Source organism: Rhinatrema bivittatum, chromosome 3 (assembly GCF_901001135.1).
Source record: "Rhinatrema bivittatum chromosome 3, aRhiBiv1.1, whole genome shotgun sequence".
Lineage (NCBI taxonomy): Eukaryota > Metazoa > Chordata > Amphibia > Gymnophiona > Rhinatrematidae > Rhinatrema > Rhinatrema bivittatum.
The window spans coordinates 227,025,384-227,049,550 of NC_042617.1; the positions used below are offsets into that span (position 1 = coordinate 227,025,384).

The 24,167-nt window shown below is 44.7% G+C and overlaps 1 protein-coding gene across 1 annotated transcript in view; it reads left to right on the plus strand.

Moving 5' to 3' along the window:
• ZC3H6 (zinc finger CCCH-type containing 6) overlaps positions 1–24,167 on the plus strand; it is a 645,204-nt gene that overhangs the window by 22,541 nt on the left and 598,496 nt on the right. The gene's annotated exons all lie outside the window — the stretch shown is intronic.

A 24,167-nucleotide genomic window follows, 5' to 3' on the forward strand; every position in this document is an offset into this window, starting at 1 on the left:
GGGCAGCCTCCCGCCCAGTCTGGGAGTAGCTTTTGTACATCCCACTTGTTTTGAGTCCATCTGCTACACGCTAGGAAATGTAGAGATTACTTACCTGATAATCTCGTTTTCCTTAGTGTATGCAGATGGACTCAGCATCCCACCTGGCTGCCGGTATACAGGGGGATTCGCCAACTCACGGTAAGCCATGTTTTCTTATATAGGGCATCCACCCTGCCGGGTGTCGACGCCTTCCGGCTGAGAACACTGGCGTTCTCCAGCTACTATCAATTGGCAGGGTAATCCTGTTCATTTAATCGATCGGTCAGTCACACATATATCCATAAAGCTTTTGCAAGGAAGATTACTGAATTGCTGCACTTCCTGCGGGGGTATATGTACCCGTGTTGACATCAGATCTGTCTCCAACTGCTAGCACGAGCACACTATACCCCACTTGTTTTGAGTCCATCTGCATACACTAAGGAAAACGAGATTATCAGGTAAGTAATCTCTACGTTTTCTCAGTGGAAAAGGGTAAACAGTGGAGTGCCTCAGGGATCTGTACTTGGACCGGTGCTTTTCAATATATATATAAATGATCTGGAAAGGAATACAAGTGAAGTTATCAAATTTGCGGGTGATACAAAATTATTCAAAGTAGTTAAATCACAAGCGGATTGTGATACATTACAGGAGGACCTTGCAAGACTGGAAGATTGGGCATCCAAAAGGCAGATGAAATTTAATGTGGACAAGTGCAAGATGTTGCATATAGGGAAAAATAACCCTTGCTGTAGTTACACGATGTTAGGTTCCATATTAGGAACTACCACTCAGGAAAAAGATCTAGGCATCATAGTGGATAATACTTTGAAATTGTCGGCTCAGTGTGCTGCAGCAGTCAAAAAAGCAAACAATGTTAGGAAGGGAATGGTTAATAAAACGGAAAATGTCATAATGCCTCTATATTGCTCCATGGTGAGACCACACCTTGAATACTGTTTACAATTCTGGTTGCCGCATCTCAAAAAGATATAGTTGCGATGGAGAAGGTACAGAAAAGGGCAACCAAAATGATAAAGTGGATGGAACCTCTCTCCTATGAGGAAAGGGTGAAGAGGTTAGGGCTGTTCAGCTTGGAGAAGAGACTGCTGAGGGGGGATATGATAGAGGTCTTTAAGATCATGAGAGGTCTTGAACGGGTAGATGTGAATCGGTTATTTACACTTTCGAGTAATAGGACTAGGGGGCGTTCCATGAATTTAGCAAGTCGCACATTTAAGACTAATTGGAGAAAATTCTTTTTCACTCAATGCGCAATAAAGCTCTGGAATTTGTTGCCAGAGGATGTGGTTAGTGCAGTTAGTGTAGCTGGGTTAAAAAAAGGTTTGGATAAGTTCTTGGAGAAGTCCATTAACCACTATTAACAAGTTTACTTAGGCAATAGCCACTGCTATTAATTGCATCAGTAGCATGGGATCTTCTTAGTGTTTGGGTACTTGCCAGGTTCTTGTGGCCTGGTTTGGCCTTTGTTGTAAACAGGATGCTGGGCTTGATGGGACCCTTCGTCTGACCCTGCATGGCAATTTATGTTCTTATGTAAAAATGCTGTGGTAGTGGCCCGTGGTGGTAATTGAGGACCCTTGGCAGCTGACTCCCCAGCCTGGCACATCTCTATTCATGACTGTGTTTCCCTCTCCAAAAAAATTATTTGCTCTATAAATCCCCTTTTACCAATGATGGCTCTATTGTCCAATTCCCAATATCAGGCAGCAGAAAACAGCCCTCAGTTTGCTGTTCCAGTCACTCCCCTCCTAGGCAGCCTACAGGGAAGACTAAGAGGAGGGGTGAACTGTGAGCAGACAGAACACAAAGCAGAGCAAAGAAGAGCTACTTTACTCTCTAATCCAGCCTCTCCCTTCTGGTCATTCAGGACAAGTGAAAAGGGGATGAGCTTTGAGCAGACAGCAAAGCAAAGAAGAAGTTCAGTTTTTGTATGCATATTTCTTTTTCTGATTTGTGGTGACTTATTCTGTATTTGATGAGGGTCAGTAGCTGCATATAAAACCAAGGTGAAGTAATTTGCTTGCGTGTAGGTTCTGTAGCAGTTCAGCTTGTTCTGTTTAACCAATAGGAGATGTTTTGGAATGTTAGGATGGGGTAGAATATTTGCATTGTTGCCTTTATATACAGTTATTGCTGTTTGAGTTCTGGGCGTTAGTAATGTTTATGTATGGTAGCTGTGCTTTGTGATTTCATTTTTATTTGTACATTTTTATATACTGCTAATTTCCACAAAGTGGTTCATCGCAGTTTATAATAAAACGATCATAATAAACATAAAATTATTGTACACATGACATACAAGACAAAACTTTCATTATAAATTAAATGCTTCATCAAAATAAAGTCTAACTTCTTCCGAAATGACTTCAAGTCTTTTTTGAGACATAGCTCCAGGAAAGAGTGTTCCACAAAGTGGGGGCTACATGGGAAAAGGCTCTAAGACGAGTAACTTGTAATCTGTATTCACGTACAGGTGATACTATCAGCAAATTATCTGAATATACCTTCTCAAATTATCAACAAGGGAACAAGGATCATCAAAGTTCAAAAGCTTAAAAACAATAGCAATTTACATTGCATACGTCACTTGGCTGGCAGCCTATGTAATTGGCATAAAACAGGGCTAATATGTTCAATTTTCAAGCTGCAGCATGCTGAATTAACTGTAAAAGTCTAGTATTAACCAAGGGAAGGCCTACCATAAGACTATTACAATAATCCACTTGATTAAAAAGCAAAGTTTGCAGTACAGACCAAAAAAGACTCTCTGTTAATAAATGTTTCAAGGGCATTAATATTTTAAGCTTAAATAAAGCCTTCTTAACCACCTGTCTAATATGGGGTTTTAATGTTAAGTGGGAATAAAGTGTAATGCCAAATAACTGACATTTGTGCAGGGTTTTGTCTGGTAATGGAGAGAATTTGTTACTGTTTCTGAGGTGACACCAGAATTCAAATTTCTTTTCTATGGTGATCAGCAACAGAAAGCATCTGCGTTCAGCCAACCATTCCTTTCAAAGATTATCTGAAACCAATGCAGTATGGATTTCATTTCTAAATTTTTTTTTTTTTGTGCAGTCTAGTCCTCAAAATCACAGATGACATTAATTGGACGCTGTGAAATGAATTGCGCAATTGTACAACATTTGTATCGTGTGTGTGTGTATAGCGATAGATATAGAGATATAGATAAGATTATATATAGATAGATAGAGAGTTGTAATCATAAATTTATATACCCACTGGCAGAATTTTTAAGATGTGTAGTTGCATTTTAAGAAAACATGAGTGATCATATAAAACAGGCCTGTTATTTTTAATGTTGAAATTAAAATATTATGCATCCCTGAATAGCATAAGCATTAAATAGGCTCCTGCTCACCCTCTCACAAGGTGTCATGCCCAGTAATGGTTGCCTGTGGTCACCCGTGCCAGCGCACTAATGGTCTTGACGTGTCAATGTCAGGTCTGCATCGGGGACTGTCATTGAGCACCACGAACAACCTTGACACAACCGAGGATATTCTGTGACGCATTTCATGCTGTAAGGGCCATAGAGCATTGTGCACGCTATCGATTGCCCTGGCTGGGGGTGTGCACCCTTTATGCTGTAGGCGTTGTACACTGTAGACACCACTGAGCCAGGGAGCATGTTGGTTACCATGGGCTTCCCCTCCGCCATTCATGATCCCATTGTCAGGTACCGTGAGTACCATGCAGGCAACGTAGCCCATCACCAGGGATGGCCATAGAACCCCAGTGGCACTGGGGATGCCGTTGTCGCACTGTACATGCTGATCCATTAGTGTAACAGTGGAGCACGTTATGCACATTCGGGTATGGCGGGGGTCATCTAACCCTTCCATGAGCCTCAGGCACTGATGGGTGGCATTCTCTCTGTGCTGTGCTGTGCACTGCCTTGCCAGAAATAGCGGGATCACCATTGTTGCCTCACGGTATCAGCTTCCTAGTCTGTTTTGCACCTAAGGGCACAATGGGACATTAGTGAGGAGAGTGCCGTCACACACTCTTGGATTGCTTTTGGCCCGTGATGCATTCGAAGAGAGCAGAAAGTCCCGATGTGGATTTGCTTTCTTTGCCTTCTGCCATTTTCAGACACAAAATGTTCTGTGGTGCCGCTAGTTTCCATGCATCCACCTGTCCGATTATTCCAGAAGGAGGCCCCATCTTGGAGCCCGGGGGAGTTGTTCTAACAAGATGAGTGTAAATCTGTTTAAGAGGAAGATGTCTCTCCTCCAACTCCTGGTCAAAGGACACAACATCCCATGTTCCAGGTAGCAGAATTAGTGAAGACTTTCTTTGCCTCACTGGCAGCTAGGGACAAGGAGGACCCTCTTCAACTCCTCCTGTTCCGATTGTGTCGAGTTTATTTTCTTAAGGGGATAGTCCCTCTCACCTCCACGCTGATAGAGTGTCCCATCTGTAGTTTCTGACCATCTCTCACTGTGGAGTTCCAGTTTGAGGAAGGAGCTCCAGACGCCACCATCTGGAGATGCCCTAGGGATATTCACCTCTGAGACCATTGAGGACCCTGCCCCGATCGCCTGTGTCATCATTGGGTCCTGGAGTACTTTCACCTCTTGGTTATAAAGAAGGGTTAATGGGAATTCGCTCCAATCCTCTACTTGATCCCCTGGAGCAGTGGTTCTCAACCATTTTTCTCTTGGGCCACACTTGACAGATACGGCTTGCAGGGATGACACACTGAACACTAGGGCTAAATGTAAACATATACTCTGCATGCACAGGAACCCCCCCCCCCCCCCCAAATCCCCAAACAGTGGATGCAGAGCAGAACTAGGATATTTCAAATACAACTCGCTATATAAAAAAAGATATTCTGATTCAGGTGCTATCTCAGTAATAAAAACACAAACTCCCTTACTACCAGGCACATTGTAAAATACAAAAACTGAACCGAACCCCGCCCCCCCCCCCTCCAAAAAAAACCAAACCCCACTCAGCACTTGGGTAGCAAACCTTCCATACCATTGCAACACTAACTCCAAGAACTCAAACAGCAATAGCCCTTCCTATGAAAAGGCAGCAGTGCAGCACCAATACATGTCTTATTGAGAATGAGTAAACACAACAAAGAAGATTGATACAAATCCCTACCTACTAGTAAAATACCTCACCTCAATCTGAATACAGCTCCAACCTTCACCAAATACAGAAAACAAGACCACAAATTTACAAATGTGGAGACAAAAACTGGAATAGAAATCTCAAAAAGCTACTCTGCATGCAGTGCAAAACTGGAGAGCTAGAAACAGAAATACAAATCCTCCTACACTAAGCAAAGATAGAAGAAATGCACATTCCCCAAATTGACATATGGCTCTTGCACCCCATCCATTCCTTCATCATACTTCACTTTTCTCAGTTACACCCTTTCAATCATCTGCTCACACTCATATCCCTGCCCCAGCATTCCTGACCCCCTCCACATCATCTTCCCTGTGCTCCCTCTCTCCTCCCTGCTTGACTTTCCCTACCCCTTCATCCCATCTCCCTGCCTGCCCATCTACGCCAGCCTCCTGTTTCCCACCCCTTCCTGCTCAACAGCCCCACACACTCTCTCTCTCTCTCTCTCTCTCTCTCTCTCTCTCTCTCTCTCTCTCTCTCTCTGTTCCACCTTCATCTTCCCAGCATCCCCAACCTCCTTTCCCCCACCCTTCACAGGGTGAAGAGATCATCAGCAGCATCACTCCCAGACTCAGCAGGGGAAGATAAGGTTTGCGTCCCATCAGGCCCAGAATAGCCAAAGCTGGTAACGTCTCGCTCTGATCTGGATGAAGGAGGAAAACAGCCTCTCACTGGTCCAGAAAGAAGAGAAGGAAGTGAAAGTAGCCTCCCATCAGGCCCAATGTAAGAAGTCAACCAACTCCCACTTGGGCTGATGAGGCAGCCATCTGCTGGTCCTGCGACACACCTTCCAGGACCTTGCAACACACCAGTGTGTCCTGACACACTTGTTGAGAACCACTGCTCTGGAGCACTCTTCAATGCCGGAAGACCTCTTGTACTCCAAGTTCTTGGATGTTGGGGGAAGTCTCTGGGAGTCAATACAAGGATCCTCACTCTGAAGTCTTTGATTTTCTCCGGATTCTGGAAACTCCATCTGAGCCCACTGCAATCCCGGTGCATTTGATCTTTCAGGATTTACAAACAAATATGTGAGATAATCTGACTACCTGTCCCACAGTAGCTAGGAAGTTGGAACTTAAATATAGAATTCAGTAAACTCCAGAGTTTAGGGTGGTGCAGTTTCCTCACTTGTCAATTATAGCGGAATCGACTCTGAAACTGGCAAAGAAGATAATTTTCTCCAACTCTCTACTGAGCAAGGACCCTAGGCTGTTATACAACTTTGGGCCCGCTCGATTATGTCAAAAAGGTGATGCCCCTACTAGAATCAAGGGCTAGAGACCAGCTGATTGAGAGACAGAAGTGTTCATGTCATCTCCTTTGCTTGATATACAAATTTTTTATTACTGCACCAGATCATTGACAGCAACCACTGTGGAGAGATGAATGCCTTAAGGGCCAGTGGTCTATGAAAGGAAATGCATAAAATGTCAAATGTGCCTTGTTCTGGGGAAAATCTCTTCGAGAGACAAGCTTAGAGAAAGTCACTCACATTAAGTAGCAGCATGTTGCCGTCCAGTGTCTCTCAATGAGCTCTGATCAGCTGTTTTCTTTTAGATGTCCTTAATTCACTTTTTAGCATTTCATTCCAGCAATTTCATTAGTACTGCACTTCACCTGTACTTTCTCAACAGCAGCTTCTGGATTGAGGACCATCTTGGGTTTAAGAAGTCTGAACATCTTTAGACTTCTTAAACAGGAGTGGTTAAAGATGAATTCCTGCCGCACGATCCTTCCATTCATTCAAGTAGGAGATTGGATATGTGCCCTGGATCTGAAAGACATGTATGCCCATATGCTCATTCATTGTTTCTATTGGCAATATCTTCATTTCATGGTGGATTCCTTCCACTGTCGATACAAGGTTCTCCCTTTCAGGCTGTTGTTGGCTCCAAGGGTCTTCACCAAATGTCTAGCAGTAGTAACAGCACACTTTCATTGTCAAGGGATTTGTGTTTTCCCCTACCTAGATGGCTGGTTAGTGACTGGGACTTCCCAAGCAGGAGTGTTAAGGCTTCCTGCAAAAGACAATCAACTTCTTCTGTTACTGGGTTTTGTCATGAACCTTTCCAAATCGAGGCTTGTCCCTGCCCAAAGGATCAAGTTCATAGGGATATAGATAAACTGTCTGGAGGAGAAAAAGTTCCTTCTAGCAAAGCCACCATGCTGTCTTTGTCTGTCTGGAGCCTTATTCAAAAGACTCAGATTTCAGCCAGAGAAATGTTAGTTGTCCTAGGTCACATGGCAGTAATGGTACATGTGGTCCCCATGACCTGCTTTAACATTCTTCAATGAGGCTTCTGCACACAGTGGATCCGTTTCATCAGCCCTTGTCATTGCTGATGAGGGTACCGGTGGAGAAGTCTTTCCAGTGGTGGCTAGACTGGATGTCCTATGGCTTCTGTCTTACCTAGCAACACTGGCAATGGATACATTTTCAGGTGCTTTCTGAACCTAAGGAACCTGGTTGTCAATAGAATGGCAGTTTCAGATCAGTCTTTTAGAGCTTGGAGTAATTATACTTACATTAAAAGCTTTTCCCCATCTCCTTCAGGGAAAGAGAATTCTAATCCAAATCAACAATCAGGTATCAATGTCCATTGACCTGGTTGCGAAGCGGGCCCAGCTACATAAGTCCTGTGCTCCTTTGTACCCGAGGCGCCGAGGCATTCCCCACTGATAACGGTGCCGGGTACTGAGCCACCACAAATTAATGTTGAAGCGCCAGTAACGCCTAGCCTGTCTCCTCTGTAGCTGCGCTACCACACTGTCTTACAGAGTTGAGCTGGACGTTTATGTCCCTCAGGCTGTCCTTGATGCCTCCCAAAATCTTCCAACAGCGGAGCCATCAATATTCGCACCACGTTGGCAACGCCTTGTTGCAATACCTGCTAACAGCAGCCTAAGTCATCGCCACCGACTCGTCCTTCTGCACCTTCATCACGAAGGACGGTAAGTACTCTAATCCCGCTTCAACAACAATCCCATCGAGACCTGGTCATTAAAGGACTAGATGGTTTCGGAAGGTTTTCGGTCGTCCTATCTTCCAAGAACCAAATTTGTGTCACATATTGCTATATCAGCTATCTTTGACACAATATCAAGGGAAACCTCTCTGCCAACAACGGGATCGCTTCGAGATGTCCTCCCGTTGCCAGCAACAGGACTCTGGCTTCTGGGGCCTAATTATGGTCTGAAGTCCCAGATACACTAGCTGATCTGCTAGACAAAAGATCCAGCAGACATGGCCTCAATTGCAAACACACCTCGAGAACTGACGACAGCTCTCTATGTTTTTTTCTTGCACAGCAGAGAGAGATGTGGGAAGGATTTTTACCGCTCACGCCCCATGTGAGACCAACTGATATCCAGATCACACCAGCTCTGCCAGTCGGGCAGGCTCCTGGTCTTTCAGCCTTGCCAGACATCAGAGCGGCCATCCCACTGAAAACCAGGGCTCTGGGTACCGTTCCCCAGATGCAACAAAGCGGGGGATTTTAATCCCCTAGGAAGGACAGTTCAGAATCGTGTCTCTCAGCACCATTCTTCCCTTACTACAGTAAGTGGGTGGCCTCTATTCTCTGCTCTTCTATACGCTTCATAGTGAGTGAACAACATTTTCAATACCAAGTTTCACTGTTCGAACTAAATTTGACAACTTGTGTATTTCACCAAATGCCTAGCATTGACTGCTGTTTCTCTCCGGAGCAAAACATCATTCACACTTTTCCTTGCATGGACTACTGCCTAACAGGAGTCAATCCAAGAAGCTCTAACTTCTCCAAGACTCACTATAAATCTTCTCAATTTGGCTGGGATTATTTCTGATCAGCTACCATAAATCTCATATTGAGTGGTTCCGGGCTCTTCGCAACGGACTTCCTGCCCAACAATCCCATTAAATTCTTCACATCTCTGCACGCATTCAACATAGCCTCAGCCCATCAATTCTTTCACTACTGGGCCATGGGGTTTTAATTATCCACGTCACTCATATGGCCAGATTAGCCATGAGTACTATTGAGTGGATTTTCAAATTTCAGGGGCTCTAAGCTGTTCAACCGCTTTCTTCCCTGATCCTTATTACTGGTCCAGTACCAAATCCTCAGATGACCTTGACCACGGTCGCATTCAACTAGGGTTAAAGAGCTCGAATCCATATTCTGCCAACCCAAGATGCGTCTATTCATCTCCATGAAGAGTCTCAGATCACCTTCCTGGAGTTTCGTGCTATGCGTTATGCCCTTTATGCCTTCAAACACTGCCTCTCTCTCAAAATTTTGTGCATACAGACAGACTGCATAGTGGCAATGTGGTATTCCAAAACACAAACATGCACAGGCTCTTATCTGCTCTGCCAGGAGGCTGTGCAGCTCTAGCTCTACACCCTTGCACACTCCATGCATCTTCGGGCCACTTATCTAACAGGCATACCGAACGCACTAGCAGACCTTCTCCATAGATGTCTCCATCCTCACGAATGGTCTCTGAATCCATGTGTAGCAAGCAAAATCTTCTAGCGCTGAGGTCAACCAACCTTTAACCTCTGCGCCCGAATCTAACCACAGAGTGGACATATTCTACTCCCTACACATGTATTTAAATGCGTTCCCATGGACGCCTTTGATCGCTCCTGCAACAAAGGCCTCCTATATGCATCTCTTCCTATACCGCTCATAACTAAAACTCTCATGATGCTACAACAGGACAAGTTTCAATGTTTCTTAGAGCCACGTCCTGGACTCGACAAGTATGCGTCCCCATACTTAACCTATCACTCCAGTAACCAATTCGCCTGGCCACAGGTCAGTCTCATAACACAGACTCAATTATGTTCTCAGGTATTCGTAGCATCACAACAGCCTTCCACACACAAATCTTCCCATTCGACATGGCATGATTTACCACACGGTGTACACAAAAGGGTATTAGCATCTTTTTCTGCACCACTCCATTTTTCTTAGGCTATCTAGTATACCCCTCTGATTCTGGTCCCCAGACATCCTCTGCATGGGTACGCCTCAGTTCCATTTCACCGTACCACCTGGGAGTAGGGGCTGCCCGATTAACGGCTCAACCCCTAATAGGTCGGCTTATCATGGGTTTTCTACCAATTAAGCCTCAACGATCACTGGTTACGGAATGGGGCCTACATGTAATGCTTATGCTCCCAGTTCGATCCTTTACAGTCCTATAACTTTAACAGTCTAACATGGGAAATTCTTTCCATCGTAGCCATCACTTCTGCTACAAGTCAGTGAGTTACAAACCTTGTTGCATACTCACCCAACACTAGGTTCCTCCGTGACAGTGGTCCTCCGTACTCACTCTAAATTTCTTCTTAAGATAGAGACAGTCCCTCACCTTACTCAGAATGTACTCTGCCCACTTTTCCCAAGGCCTCTCTCACCAGGGCGAGAGTTTTTTTCCATGCCTTGGACTGTAAGCGTGCACTTGCATTCCGCCTAGACTGCAGTGCACTCCATAGGAAATACACCAAACTTTTTCCTTCTTTGCAAAGACATGCTGCGAGTTACAGTGGGCAAACACACTCTCTCCAACTGGCTAACAGACTGTATTGAATTCTGCTGTAAGGCAGCAAGCCTTCCTTCTTACGGGTGAGTCAGGCACATTCTGTAATGAGCATGGCAAAATCGGTAACATACTATCGTTCAGTACCAATTTCTGACATTTCCTAGGCTGCGACATGAATCTCTCTTCACACATTCGCAGCCCTCTATTGCTTACATATGGAAGTCTGTCAAGACTCTGCCTTTGGCCAACCTGTCTTGAAAATCTTTCTTCCAGTATAATCTCCAACTCCTTCCACAACCACCTGCTGTCATTTCAGGCTGCCTCATCATTGCCAATAGCACCCTAATTATTGTGCCTCCGCACAAGTTGTCTGCTATTGGCCTGTGGTAATGAGTCAGCCTGTAGCTTGCTAATCACCCATATGTGAGGACTACCATCCTGTTTGTCATGGGAGAAAGCAGAGTTGCTTACCTGTAACAGGTGTTCTCCCAGGACAGCAGGATGTAGTCCTCACGAAACCCACCCGTCACCCCGCGGAGTTGGGTCCGCATACGTTTTTTATTTTATTTTTCGCTCGCAGCTTTTGCTACAAACGAGACTGAAGGGGGGGGGGAGACCCCTGTGGACACAGGGATCATGGCATGCTGGGCATGCTCAGTGCACTCAGTGTACCAGTGTCAGTCAAAGCTTTCTAGAAACTTTGACAGAAAAGTTTTCCATGATAGGGCTCCATCCAGTAAAGTTACCCATATGTGAGGACTACATCCTGCTGTCCTGTGAGAATGCCTGTTACAGGTAAGCAACTCTGCTTTCTCAAAATACCTGTTGAAATCTCCTATTATCAGGAAGTATGGTATGTCCATGCTGATTTGATAAGTAGATCAAGAAATGCATTGTTTCTTTATGATTGTTGGAGGATAATAAAGTAGTAAAAGACCTAGTTGGTAGTTTTGTCTTAGTTTCACTTATAATCCTTCTTAGTTCTTAAACTGTTTTTACTTTTAAAACTTGTACGGTATTTGTGGATGATAGCTGCTACTCCACTTTTTTTTATGTAGGCTGAGTTGATGAATGATTCTATATTCTGGTAGGATAAGTTGTGTTAGGTTAGATATTTTGTTCTTACTTAAGTTTCTACTATGAAGACCAGATCTGGGATTTTTTTCAGTTAGAGGATTGTGAATGAGTTGGGTTTTGTTAACTGTTGATCTGGCATTGAAGTATATACATGTGGTAGTTTAGTTTTTTCCACTGTCTGTTCTGGTATAATTGATATTTATTGTGACCTGTTCCCTTTGTGTTTAGTTTGGCTTGTTAAATTTCTTCACCTGCTTTCTGTATTTGTCCCCAACAAATACAGGAAGTGGGTGGAAAAAGTAACAAAAATCAGCTTTTAATCAAAACAGTAGAAAAGTTGACCAGGAAGAGCAGCAAGCCGAGTGAGAAAAGCTGGAAAACTATGAGCACAAATGCTCATACTCTCTAGGCCAGCGCTTCTCAACCGGTGTGTCGTGGCATACCAGTGTGTCGCCAAGCACCAGCAGGTGTGTCGCGTGCTCCCGGTCTCTCTCGCTGCTCTTCTTTCCCTGCTGCTGTTGCCGCCAGGCTAACAGCACGTTCAAGCCCAATGGGATCGGCAGTGTTGTAAGAGGAAGCTGTGGCACCTGCATCTGGCCTTTTCTTCTTCTTGCGCCTGCCCCGGAACAGGAAGTGATACGCAGTGCAGTGAGCGGGAAGGAGAAAGAGCCATGCTGCGTGGAAAAGTAGTGGTGGCGACAGCAGCAGTATCGGCCCCCGAGCAGTAGCGTGGCCCGGAGCAATCTAAGCAGCAGGCAATCAGCAAAGGAGACAGCAGTATAAGCCTCCCGCGGCCGATGGGATTCTTCTTTCTTGGCCTGCAGGGGCTGGAGGAGGCTGCTGCAGCTACCATTTGTGCTCGGGAGGGAGGAAGTGAGTGAGAGAGAGAGAAGACAGCCAGCCTGTAAGTGAGAGCAGTAATTGAGAACATGTGTGTAATTGAGAGAAACTGGTCAGAGAGGTGATTGTTTGTATATGAGAGAGACAATAAAAGTGACTGGTCAGGGAGATGTCTGGAGTGTGTGTAAGAGAGTGAGAGATTGGTCAGGGAGGTGACTGTGTGTGTGTGAGAGAGAGGGGGAAAAAGCATGGAAGTGAGAAATCTGGATATGTGAGAAAGCATGGGAGTAAGAAGCCTGGTGTGGGGTTGTGTGTGAAAGAGAGAATGGGACCGAGAAGCCTGTATATGTGAGAGAGAGCATGGGAGTGGGAAGCCTGTGTGTGTGCGCATGCATGAGAGAGAGAGACTGGTTGGTAAGGTGATAGTGTGTGTGAGAGAGAGACTTGGGTGTGTGTTTGTGAAAGAAAGTGATTAAGGGAATGAGAAGCCTGTGCATGTGGAGAGAGTGAGCATGGGAGTGAGAAACCTGGGTGTGTGGGTGGTGTGAGACACAGTATGGGAGTGAGAAGCCCATATATGTAAGATAGAACACGGGAGTGGGAAGCCTGTGTGTGTATGGCATTAGAGAAACTGTTCAGGAAGGTGACTGGTGTGTGTGTGTCAAAGACTGGTTGGGAGATGATTGGTGTGTGAGAGACAGAAACTGGTCATGGGGGTGTGAGAGACAGACTGGTCATGGGCCCTAAGGAAGAGAACCATGAGTATAGAGCTTAGCCACTACTGCTGCTTTTGGTGTGTGCTACGGCCTGCATGGAAGAGGACAGGAGTAGGAGAGCTGCTGGAGGGGGTAAGTAAAGGTGGCTTTTTAAGTTTATCTTTCTTGATTGACTGCCATTTACACTTTTTAATATATACATCTACACTGCCATCTACACTTTTTAATATATACATCCTCCCCCCTCTGTCACCTCCTGTCCGAACTCAGCCTCATGTACTTCATATACGCTGATGATGTTCAAATCATCATACCTATCACTGACTCCCTAAACACTGCCTTCAAAACATGGGACACAGCCCTTGCAACTATTAGCACACTTCTTACGAGCATTAACCTGACCATCAACCCTGACAAAACAGAAATCATGATCATCTCCCCACAGAAAGGCAATACTACTGATACATCTGTCCATACGCAATTCCCCTCAGTTGCCATTACGCAAAATGTAAAAAACCTTGGAGTCACAATAGACAACATCTTAACTTTAAAAAACATATAAATAATACAATAAAAGACTGTTACTTTAAATTACATACACTAAAAAGAAAAACTTAAGCCACTGCTATATCAATGTGATTTCCGTACCGTCCTACAATCCCTCATATTTTCCAAAAGTTGACTACTGTAACTCCCTCCTTATTGGCCTACCCAAAGCCACCATCTTACCATTGCAAATGCTGCAAAATGCAGCAGCCCGCATACTCACCAATACACGTAGATATGAACACATCACTTCCATCCTCAGACTTGCACTGGCTCCCCATTGCTCAACAGATAATGTACAAAACACTATCTTTAATACATAAAACCCTACACACCGAAAACATGATCTCACTCAATAATACCCTACACTTCCGCGAATACTCCAGACCACCCAGAACGCAACATGCTGCCAAACTACACACACCCTCTCATAAAGCCACACTACTCGACGCAACTAGAAAGCGTGCCATGTCCATAGCCGGGCCTTCACATTGGAACATGCCCCCTGATCTCCGTCGAGAAACATGCCCAAAAAAATTCAAGCAAAAACTCAAAACATGTGGCTTTTCTTACAAGCTTTTACATATGTTGTTCTCTATTGCACTTCTGCGATTTTCTCCCCCTATTTCCCTCCTCTTTTCACTTATCTCATTTACCTGTAATCTAACGCTCCGTCTCTCTCTCTTCCTCCTATGCATTGACACTTCCCTCTCTAGCATGTCCTATGCCATGTCTACACTCGTTCGTTAAATCTCGCTGTGATTTGTTATAGCTGCAATCTTTCATTCTTTTTCATATCATTTTTCTGGGCTCAGTACTATGCATTTAACACTTTTACTAGGATGTGCAATATGTGCTTTAGTCTGCTGCTATTATGTAATACCATTAGATTAGTTTCTTTAGATATAGTCCCATTTGATTTAGTTCCCCTAATGGTAATTAGCCTTCTTTACTTTGTCATTATTCTATGAAGTTAAATTCTCCTTAGTGCTATGAAGTTAAATTTTTATTAAGTTAAATTATTCAATTGTACAGCACTGCTGCTACCCGTTAATTTACTTAGCACTGTTGCTAAACATTGTTGATTGTGAACCGATGTGATGTTACTAATCGAATGTCGGTATATAAAAGCTGCAAATAAATGTCTGCTTTTTTGAAATATTTTATTGGTGTTTGGATAATTTTTAATAGTTTTTATGAGTTTTTAATTGTTGGATGTTCTGTTCCTAACTGTTTTGAAACATTTATTCTGCTTGTTAGTATAGTTTTACAATTATTTCTGTATGGGGATCTATAGCTGCTTGCTAGTTCTGTTTTCCTAATAGGAGGTGTATTGGTGTTTAGGGCCTGATTTAATATTTGTAGTGTTGCCTTTTCATAGAGTTGTTACTGGTTGAGTGCATTTCATAATACAGGTGTAACTGTGTGCGGATTAGTTTATGTACATAACTGCAGATCCTGGGAGTATGTTAGGTCGGTTCTGTGTGTTACTGAGGTGAGATATTTTACTAGCATGTAAGTGTTTGTATCAGTCTTATTTGTTGTGTTTTCTCAAGAGGACATGCATTGGTGGTAAACTGCTGTCTTTTCTTAAGTAGGGCTATTGAGCCTGGTAGTAGAAGGAGTTTGAGTTGCTGTTACTGAGATGACACCAGAACCGGAATATCTTTTTTGTAGGGTGAGTTGTATGGGGAATGTCGTAATTCTGCTTTACATCCATTATTGTGGGTCAGGTGTGTCCCGACAGAAAAAAGGTTGAGAACCACTGCTGTAGGCAGTACAATTCCAGATCTGTAGACCCCGTGGTAGAAGTGGACTTGGATATTGTTATGGAGTAGTGGTTTAGAGAGTCTCATGGAAATAAATCTAGCAGGCTTTTCTTTAATCTATGCTGAAATTGTATGTATTTATATAGTTTATGTATTTTGTTTTATGAGTTTGTATTAATTTAAATTCCATATGTTTTATAGTTTGTTTTATTATGAATGTTTTACCTTTGTATTTTGCCTAGTATTGTCCTCTTAGGCAATTAGGATATTTCCTAGCGTGTAGCACAGGGGTCAGGAACCTTTTTGGCTGAGAGAGCCATAAACGCCACATATTTTAAAATGTAATTCCATGAGAGCCATACAATATGTTTAAAACTAAATACAAGTAAATGTGTGCATTTTATGTAAGATCACACTTTTAAAGTACAATAAGTCTCTGAAAATATTACACCAGGCCTTAAGACACCAATACATCTCCTATTAGGAAAACGGACCAAGTCAGGCTGCTATAAGAGTCCTACACAGAAACTACACGCCAGCAGAAAACCTCACCTGAATCACATGTGCTGACCCTCACCTAACAAAGAATAAAGAGACCAAAACCCATAACAAGAAGCATGCAGAAAAAACTGAATTGGAAACTGCAACAAGCCAGAGTCTCTGTATGCAGTGTAACAAAGGAAAAAAGAAACATCACCCATCCTTATAAAACAAATCAAGAAATATAAAATCATCAGCATTAAAACTGTACTAACAAAAAGAACATATTTCGAAACAGCTGATGATTGGAATATCCAATAATTAAAAACTCATATAAAACATTTCCAGATACCAACGAAATATTTCAAAATAGCAGACTCAAAGACCCAGTAATGAAAAATAATAAGGATACAAAAATTTTTTTGCTCTGCATACCTGGGAACGTTTGATATCCAGGTGTCCTGAGATTGTTCTGAATTAGCAGGAGGCGGGGTGGTTTGCTTGGAACTTTCTCCTCTCTGTCACATACCAGCGCTCTCTCTCACACTGGCTCTCAATGACACACCTATACACACATGCTCTCAGTACTCACATATACACATGTTTTTTCTCTCTCACTTATATAGGCTCTTAATTACACATTTACACACATGCTGTCTATCTTTTCACGCTTACACACACACATAGGCTTTCAATCACATAAATACATGCTGTCTTTTTCTCTCACACACAAACTCTCATTCACATGCTTACAAACATGTCCTCTCTTTCTCTCATTTACACACAGGCTCTCAATCACATACTCACATGCTCCCTCACCTAAATCAGCTCTCAATCACACACAGACACACATGGTCTCTCTCTCTCATTTAAACACAGGCTCTCAATCACATACTCTGAGGTAAGCCTTGGTCCGGCAGCCGATCCTCGGCGGGAACCTAGCCCCCGACATTGGGTGAGGCTGAAAGGCAGTGGGTGCAACTTCAAGCGCAGCGGTTTAGGTATTTTCCCTCTCCCCCCGCAGTCAGAGTCCGCCCGGAACGAGACCGGGAAGTGCCGAGACAAGGTAAGGTAGAAATCTATTTAAAAGTCTCCGGTTTCCGAAGCTCGAGGAGTCGCACAGGTCACCAGCCGGGACCAGTGCCACCGGGTTGATCTGCTCTAGCAGGGCTAGACCCCGGTCAGATCCGAGGGTCCTCCCACGTGGAGACCCTCCGAGGTGGTCGCCATCACCATTTTGATCTGTTCGCCGTCCTGTCCGCCGCCCCGACCCGTGCGCACAGAGGCGAGCCGTGCGCACAAATATCTTGTGCGCACAACGTCGTACACCCAAGTACCGTGTGCACAAGCGAAGCGCACGACCACGCGCTTACTGTGCTGGGCGCATAACTTCGATCTGTGCGCGCGTACCAATCCTACGCGCACAACTTCGGCACACCGGAGCGCATATCTAAGCCACCCGGGCCCTGTATTTTACACGCACAAACCATAGCACCACCGGAAAAGAAGCTCAGGGCCTTTGCCCAGCATGCCACATTAGAGTTGCACAGCATGAGGAGGCCACGGCCCTGTATATACAGTGCGAGGAAGCCCTGGGGGATGCAGCCCATGACCACTCCCAGCCGGTATTGGGTTCCAGCTTCTCAAACAGTATGCCGGACCTAGCGTCTCCCAGTGGGACCCTTCCTCAAACGGGGCTCCCCAGGGACACAGCGCCTCTTAATTTAGACCCAGCATCTATCTCCTGGGTGGAATTCTTCAAAGGCCTGCATACCTTCGATCACATGCAACCGGGGCCTCTGATATTACAGCCAAAACCTCCACCAGAGGACCTCAACATCCCGGGACCCTCTATGCCCAGGGAAGCGATTCCAACGCCCAGAAGCCCCACCTTCGGGGACACGGATAACTCAGATGAGGAATCAGAACCCTTGGAGGAAGGGGAACTCCGGGGACAGAGCCCCACCGAACTATGAGGTGCTTCTTCACCAAGGATGAGCTCCCAGACCTGGTCACACACAGCTTGAAAGAGCTCGCTATCCTGGGCATAAGTGCCTCGGGGGAACCTAAGAAGAATCCCCTGCTAGAGGGACTCTGTCAGACCTCCCGGCATTTTCCACTATTACAAGCTAATTGACCTGGAATGGGATGCCCCTGAGACTACGTTCAAAGGGTGGCATGCCCTGGCAGCCATGTACCCTCTGGATCCAGCTGTCAAAGATCTCCTGCCATGTCCGAAAGTGGATGCCATGGTCTGCGCGGTCTCGAACCGCACTACTATCCCAGTTGTGGGAGGAGCAGCACTCGAGGATGCTCAAGACAGACGTCTGGAATCCATCCTCAGTCTTTTGACGTCTCCGCTATGTCTCTGCAGATCGCGGCCTGCTGTGCCGTGGTGACACGCGCCTGCTTATCACAGACCAGGAACAACATTCCTGGGGAAGCCCCGGAACCAACAATATTATTCCTCATGGATGCCGCTTCTGATCTGGTGCGCACCGCAGCTAGAGGAGTGTCATTAGCCAGAAGACAACTCTGGCTCCGAAGCTGGTCGGCCAACGCATCTTCCAGCTCTCTGTGCACGCAAAAAAACCTGCTTAATCAGCTGTTTGAGTGAACTTCAGTAGCTTCACAATGGCAGTACACTGTCTGGTTTCACCTTTCTGTGCCCCCAAATGATGTGCCCTTTCAACAACCAGCTTCCCTCGTAGCTCAGTCAGATCTAGTACCTCTGGCAGCCATTTCTCAATCTCTGGGAGACAGCCCAAGCGTATATTGCTCCTACAGGAATGATTCTCTAAATTGGCAAGCTTTTCCTCCTGATCCGCCACCGTTTTTTCAAGTGCTTGCACTTTGCCTGTTAATCCTAACGAGTCATCTTCAAGGACGGAAATTCGTCCCTCCACTTGATCGAGCTGCTGGGCAAATTCTGATAAAGTAGCCTTCAGATCTGTAATCTGATTGGAAATCGTAACTAACTGGTCTCTGAGAGCTGCCACCATGGCTGCAGTTATATCAGCTACTGATGCATCTGGTAAGCTAGGCCGCACCATTGCATCTTTAACGGCGGCCATTTTGTCCTCTACAGCATGGTTTCTCTTTCTTTTTTGCCAGTTCTAATAAGCATAATACTCAGCGATTTTTGCATGAAGCGTTCAGTCGACACACAAGGGACTCACGGGTACATTTGGTGCACCGCTAATCTAGTTTTAGCGCAGATGGAGCAAGATTAATGGGGGATGGTGCCTAGAGCCTGGAGATTCATATCCTCTCGGGTCCACCACATCACATGCTGAATTTTGGAATCTGAATCCTAAAAAATGTGTGATTATAGTTGTCTAGATTATATTGAACTTCTTTGAAAAATGTTGTTTAAGGATTTGTTGTACATTAAAATCATCATTTGGAAAGCACCTTGTTGAAGGATAGACATTTATTAAATTCACCACGATGATAATTTGCACTCACACTCTTTTGATGTTTGGCTCGTCTTACTAATGTGAGGTTCTTTGTATCCATCCCTGAATTTTGCTATTGATTGTATTAGTTAGAATATTTAAATAGTTTCACTGGGTGAGACAATTTAAATTATTTGCATCACAGTTAATACATTTAAATTGTTTTCCTTTGATTGGAAGTTATATTATAGCTCGGATATTTTAGTGGTATCTTCCTTATCCTGCTAGATCAGTCCAGACAAGTGGGATTACTCTGCTTTCTAGTTTTCTGTAACATCATTTCTGTGACATCATTACTGGTCATAAGGGAGGTGCAGTCCAAGCACCTGGCAGTAGTCTGTCTCCCGCTAATGATGGACATGTGTTGCATCTGTATAGCAAAGTTCTAGGCTCCCAGAGCTCTGCTTCTGGCCTCATCCTGAATGAACAGATGTTTCTGTTCCTGGGCAACAGTCCTCTTTAGCTGATGACCCTTGTCGAGCAGTATTTGTTCCAGAGGCTAATTTTTCCCTTGTGGAGCAGGTCTCTGGGCTGATTGCAAGTTCTCTGGTAATCCTGTTTGATTGCCTTTTGCAGGCAGCTCCCTGGCTCGAGCCCTAGGAGGGAGATTCCATAGTGGCAGGAGAGGAATCTATAGTAGTTTTCTCCTTCTTACCCAGCTCCTCACAATATCTCCCTCTTCTCTCTACTAGTCATAAAAATAGCAGCAAAGCCTGGACAAGAAGAAAAGCTACTCAACTGAAAGGGGAGAGCCTCTATAGCCACAGGGCTGGACACTTCCCAGAGGAGTTTTGCTAAGCTACCACCAGGTTGGAGATCCTGCTGCTTGTCTTGGCGTCATCAGTTGGAGTGGGGTTTTTTTTTCCCACCGAGCTGCATTTCTAATTCTCCATGCACCCTGCAGTCTTAGGGCCCTAGGAAGAAAAAAAAATGCATTCATAGATGTATCCTATATGAGACTTTGTTCTTGTGTAGTATGACTAGGTCTTTTTTTTCCCACATGCAATGTGAAGCCTTCTATCAGTGGAATTCTAAGATTTTAGGCCTTTCTCCTCCTAATTTCTCCACTCTCCCTTGAGCAGAGGAGGCAGCTGAGGGAATGCAGAGGACCATGCCACAGAGGCAGGGGAGGCTGCCAGTTTACAGCTGCCCCGTTTTCAGGCCTCCTCAAGCCCGCCCTCCAAGACTTCTGCTTCCAGGGGCCAATGATCATCGTCCATCTTCCCTGAAGGGATGGCATTAGGGAGGTTCGTTGGGAAGTGATTTGCCCTCCACAGTGTATTCCCCTCCCCAAAAATTTGTGCTTCTTTTTCATCCCTTTAGGCTAGTCCAGAGAAGTGGGTTTTACTCTGCCCCCACCCCCTAACTGATGAAGACACAGGACATACCTTTTTCTCCATGATACCACAAAGGGAAATCAGTCTGGGCCCTTGCCAGCAGATGGTGGATATGTGGATTGGTACAGCAAGATTCCAGGCTCTTAAAAGTTCTTGACCCATGGCTTGGCCTGGTTGAGCAGAAGCTGTACTGCTTCTTGGACAACAGCCTCTCTTTGGGCTGAGTTCCCTTGTTGAGCAACTTTACCTTCCAGGGCTTTTTTGGTTTTCCCCTGGTGAAGTAGGCCTCTAGTGGTTTTAATTGATTGTCCTTTGTAGGTGGGTTCCAGGCATTTTAGCCTGGGTGAGCCCTTGGGGAGGGTGGGAGAAGAAGGGAGGAAGGGGATAGTACCTAAGCAAACTTCTGGCTATCCTCTCACCTTATTCTTCCTCTCCCCTTCTTTTCCTTTGTTTGTAGCTAAGCTGTCCCTGAAAAAAAGAGTTGTATTATCGGGAGCAGCATTCATAGAGTGAGAGTGTTGTTTTTTGTTTTTTTTTTGAGTGGCTGCTTCTAAAGGGGTACGTGCTGCAGAGCAACCTTAACGCATGTCGGAGCCCCCTCCTAGGCTTGATGCACTTCTTTTCTGTAACCCATATATGTGATCTACTTCTGACTCTCTTTAAAAAAAAAAAAAAACAAACAAAAAAAAAACCCCAACCATAGGGGGAGATTAATCCACAGCTGGAATGAACTGCAGTCATAGATTCCCTACTTGAGGAGGGAATTCCTAGCATGGAAGGCTCATTTTGCCCAATATTTGCTGCAGATGGGAGGGCCTTTTTCTGAGGATTCAGCCTTGGGTCTTCAGGCTCCTCCATTCACATGGGGCAAGGGGAACAGGTAGCCTCGGGCGCGACACGAGATTGCACCACAATAGTGGGGAATGTTATCCACGTCCAACTTGCTCATCCGCCATCTTCAGCCTTGCTTTCTGAGGCCTCTGCCTCAGTGGTCACACGCTTCTGGCCTTCTTCCCTGAGGGATATGGTACCCGAGAATTCCCCAAGGATGTGGTCAGCTCTCCCCAGAGTTTGTGTTGATTGTGCACTATGTCTTCTGTGCTATACTGAATGGACCGGATGGTATGCATCCTAGGGTACTGAAGGAACTAAAAAATGAAATTTCAGACCTATTAGTAAAAATTTATAACCTATCATTAAAATCATCCATTGTACCTGAAGACTGGAGGATAGCTAATGTAACCCCAATATTTAAAAAAGGCTCCAGGGGCGATCCGGGAAACTATAGACCGGTTAGCCTGACTTCGGTGCCAGGAAAAATAGTGGAAAGTGTTCTAAACATCAAAATCACAGAACATATAGAAAGACATGGTTTAATGGAACAAAGTCAGCATGGCTTTACCCAAGGCAAGTCTTGCCTCACAAATCTTCACTTTTTTGAAGGAGTTAATAAACATGTGGACAAAGGTTAACCGGTAGATGTAGTATACTTGGATTTTCAGAAGGAGTTTGACAAAGTTCCTCATGAGAGGCTTCTAGGAAAAGTAAAATGTCATGTGATAGGTGGTGATGTCCTTTTGTGGATTGCAAACTGGCTAAAAGACAGGAAACAGAGAGTAGGATTAAATGGACAATTTTCTCAGTGGAAGGGAGTGGGCAGTGGAATGCCTAAGGGATCTGTATTGGGACCCTTACTTTTCAATATATTTATAAATGATCTGGAAAGAAATACAACGAATGAGATAATCAAATTTGCAGATGATACAAAATTGTTCAGAGTAGTTAAATCACAAGAAGATTGTGATAAATTGCAGGAAGACCTTATGAGGCTGGAAAATTGGGCATTGAAATGGCAGATGAAATTTAATGTGGATAAGTGCAAGGTAATGCATATAGGGAAAAATAACCCATGCTATAGTTACACAATGTTAGGTTCCTTATTAGGTGCTACAACCCATGAAAGAGATCTAGGCGTCATAGTGGATAACACATTGAAATCTTCGGTTCAGTGTGCTGTGGCAGTCAAAAAAGCAAACAGAATGTTGGGAATTATTAGAAAGGGAATGGTGAACAAAATGGAAAATGTCATAATGCCTCTGTATCGCTCCATGGTGAGATTGCACCTTGAATACTGTGTACAATTCTGTTTGCCGCATCTCAAAAAAGATATAATTGCGATAGAGAAGGTACAGAGAAGGGCTACAAAATGATAAGGGGAATGGAACAGCTCCCCTATGAGGAAAGACTAAAGAGGTTAGGACTTTTCAGCTTGGAGAAGAAACAGCTGAGGAGGTGGGGGGGGGGGGGGGATATGATAGAGGTGTTTAAAATCATGAGAGGTCTAGAACGGGTAGATGTGAATCGGTTATTTACTCTTTTGGATAATAGAAAGACTAGAGGGCACTCCATGAAGTTAGCATGGGGCACATTTAAAACTAATCGGAGAAAGTTCTTTTTCACTCAACGCACAATTAAACTCTGGAATTTGTTGCCAGAGGATGTGGTTAGTGCAGTTAGTATAGCTGTGTTTAAAAAAGGATTGGATAAGTACTTGGAAGAGAAGTCCATTACCTGCTATTAATTAAGTTGACTTAGAAAATAGCCACTGCTATTACTAGCAACGGTAACATGGAATAGGCATAGTTTTTGGGTACTTGCCAGGTTTTTATGGCCTGGATTGGCCACTGTTGGAAACAGGATGCTGGGCTTGATGGACCCTTGGTCTGACCCAGTATGGCATGTTCTTGTGTTCCCCCTTCGCCATCGGTACACGCAGAGCAGGCCTGAGGCGCCTAACTTGAGCGCGTCCGTAGGGATACACGCTTAACTGCACGCACATCTGGGTTGTGCGCACGTGTGCCATGCGCACAAAATCCGCCGTCTGCACGCATAACTTGTGCGTACATTCTGCGCATAACTTCTGTGCTCCCAACGCGCACAACTAAGAGCATCTACGCGCACAACTCTCGCACGGATGAATCTTTAAGCCCTACACGCACACAAACAATGGCACCACCATCCAAGAAGGCCAATGGATCCTTCCTTTGCCCAGCCTGCCTCTTGAAAGCTGCGCAGGAATTAGAATCCCTTCTGTGCCAGCAGGGCGAACAGAACCAGGGAGAGCCCAATCAAGACCTCCCACAGCCAGGAACGGGATCCGGAACCACTGATTATGGCACCCTGGACCTA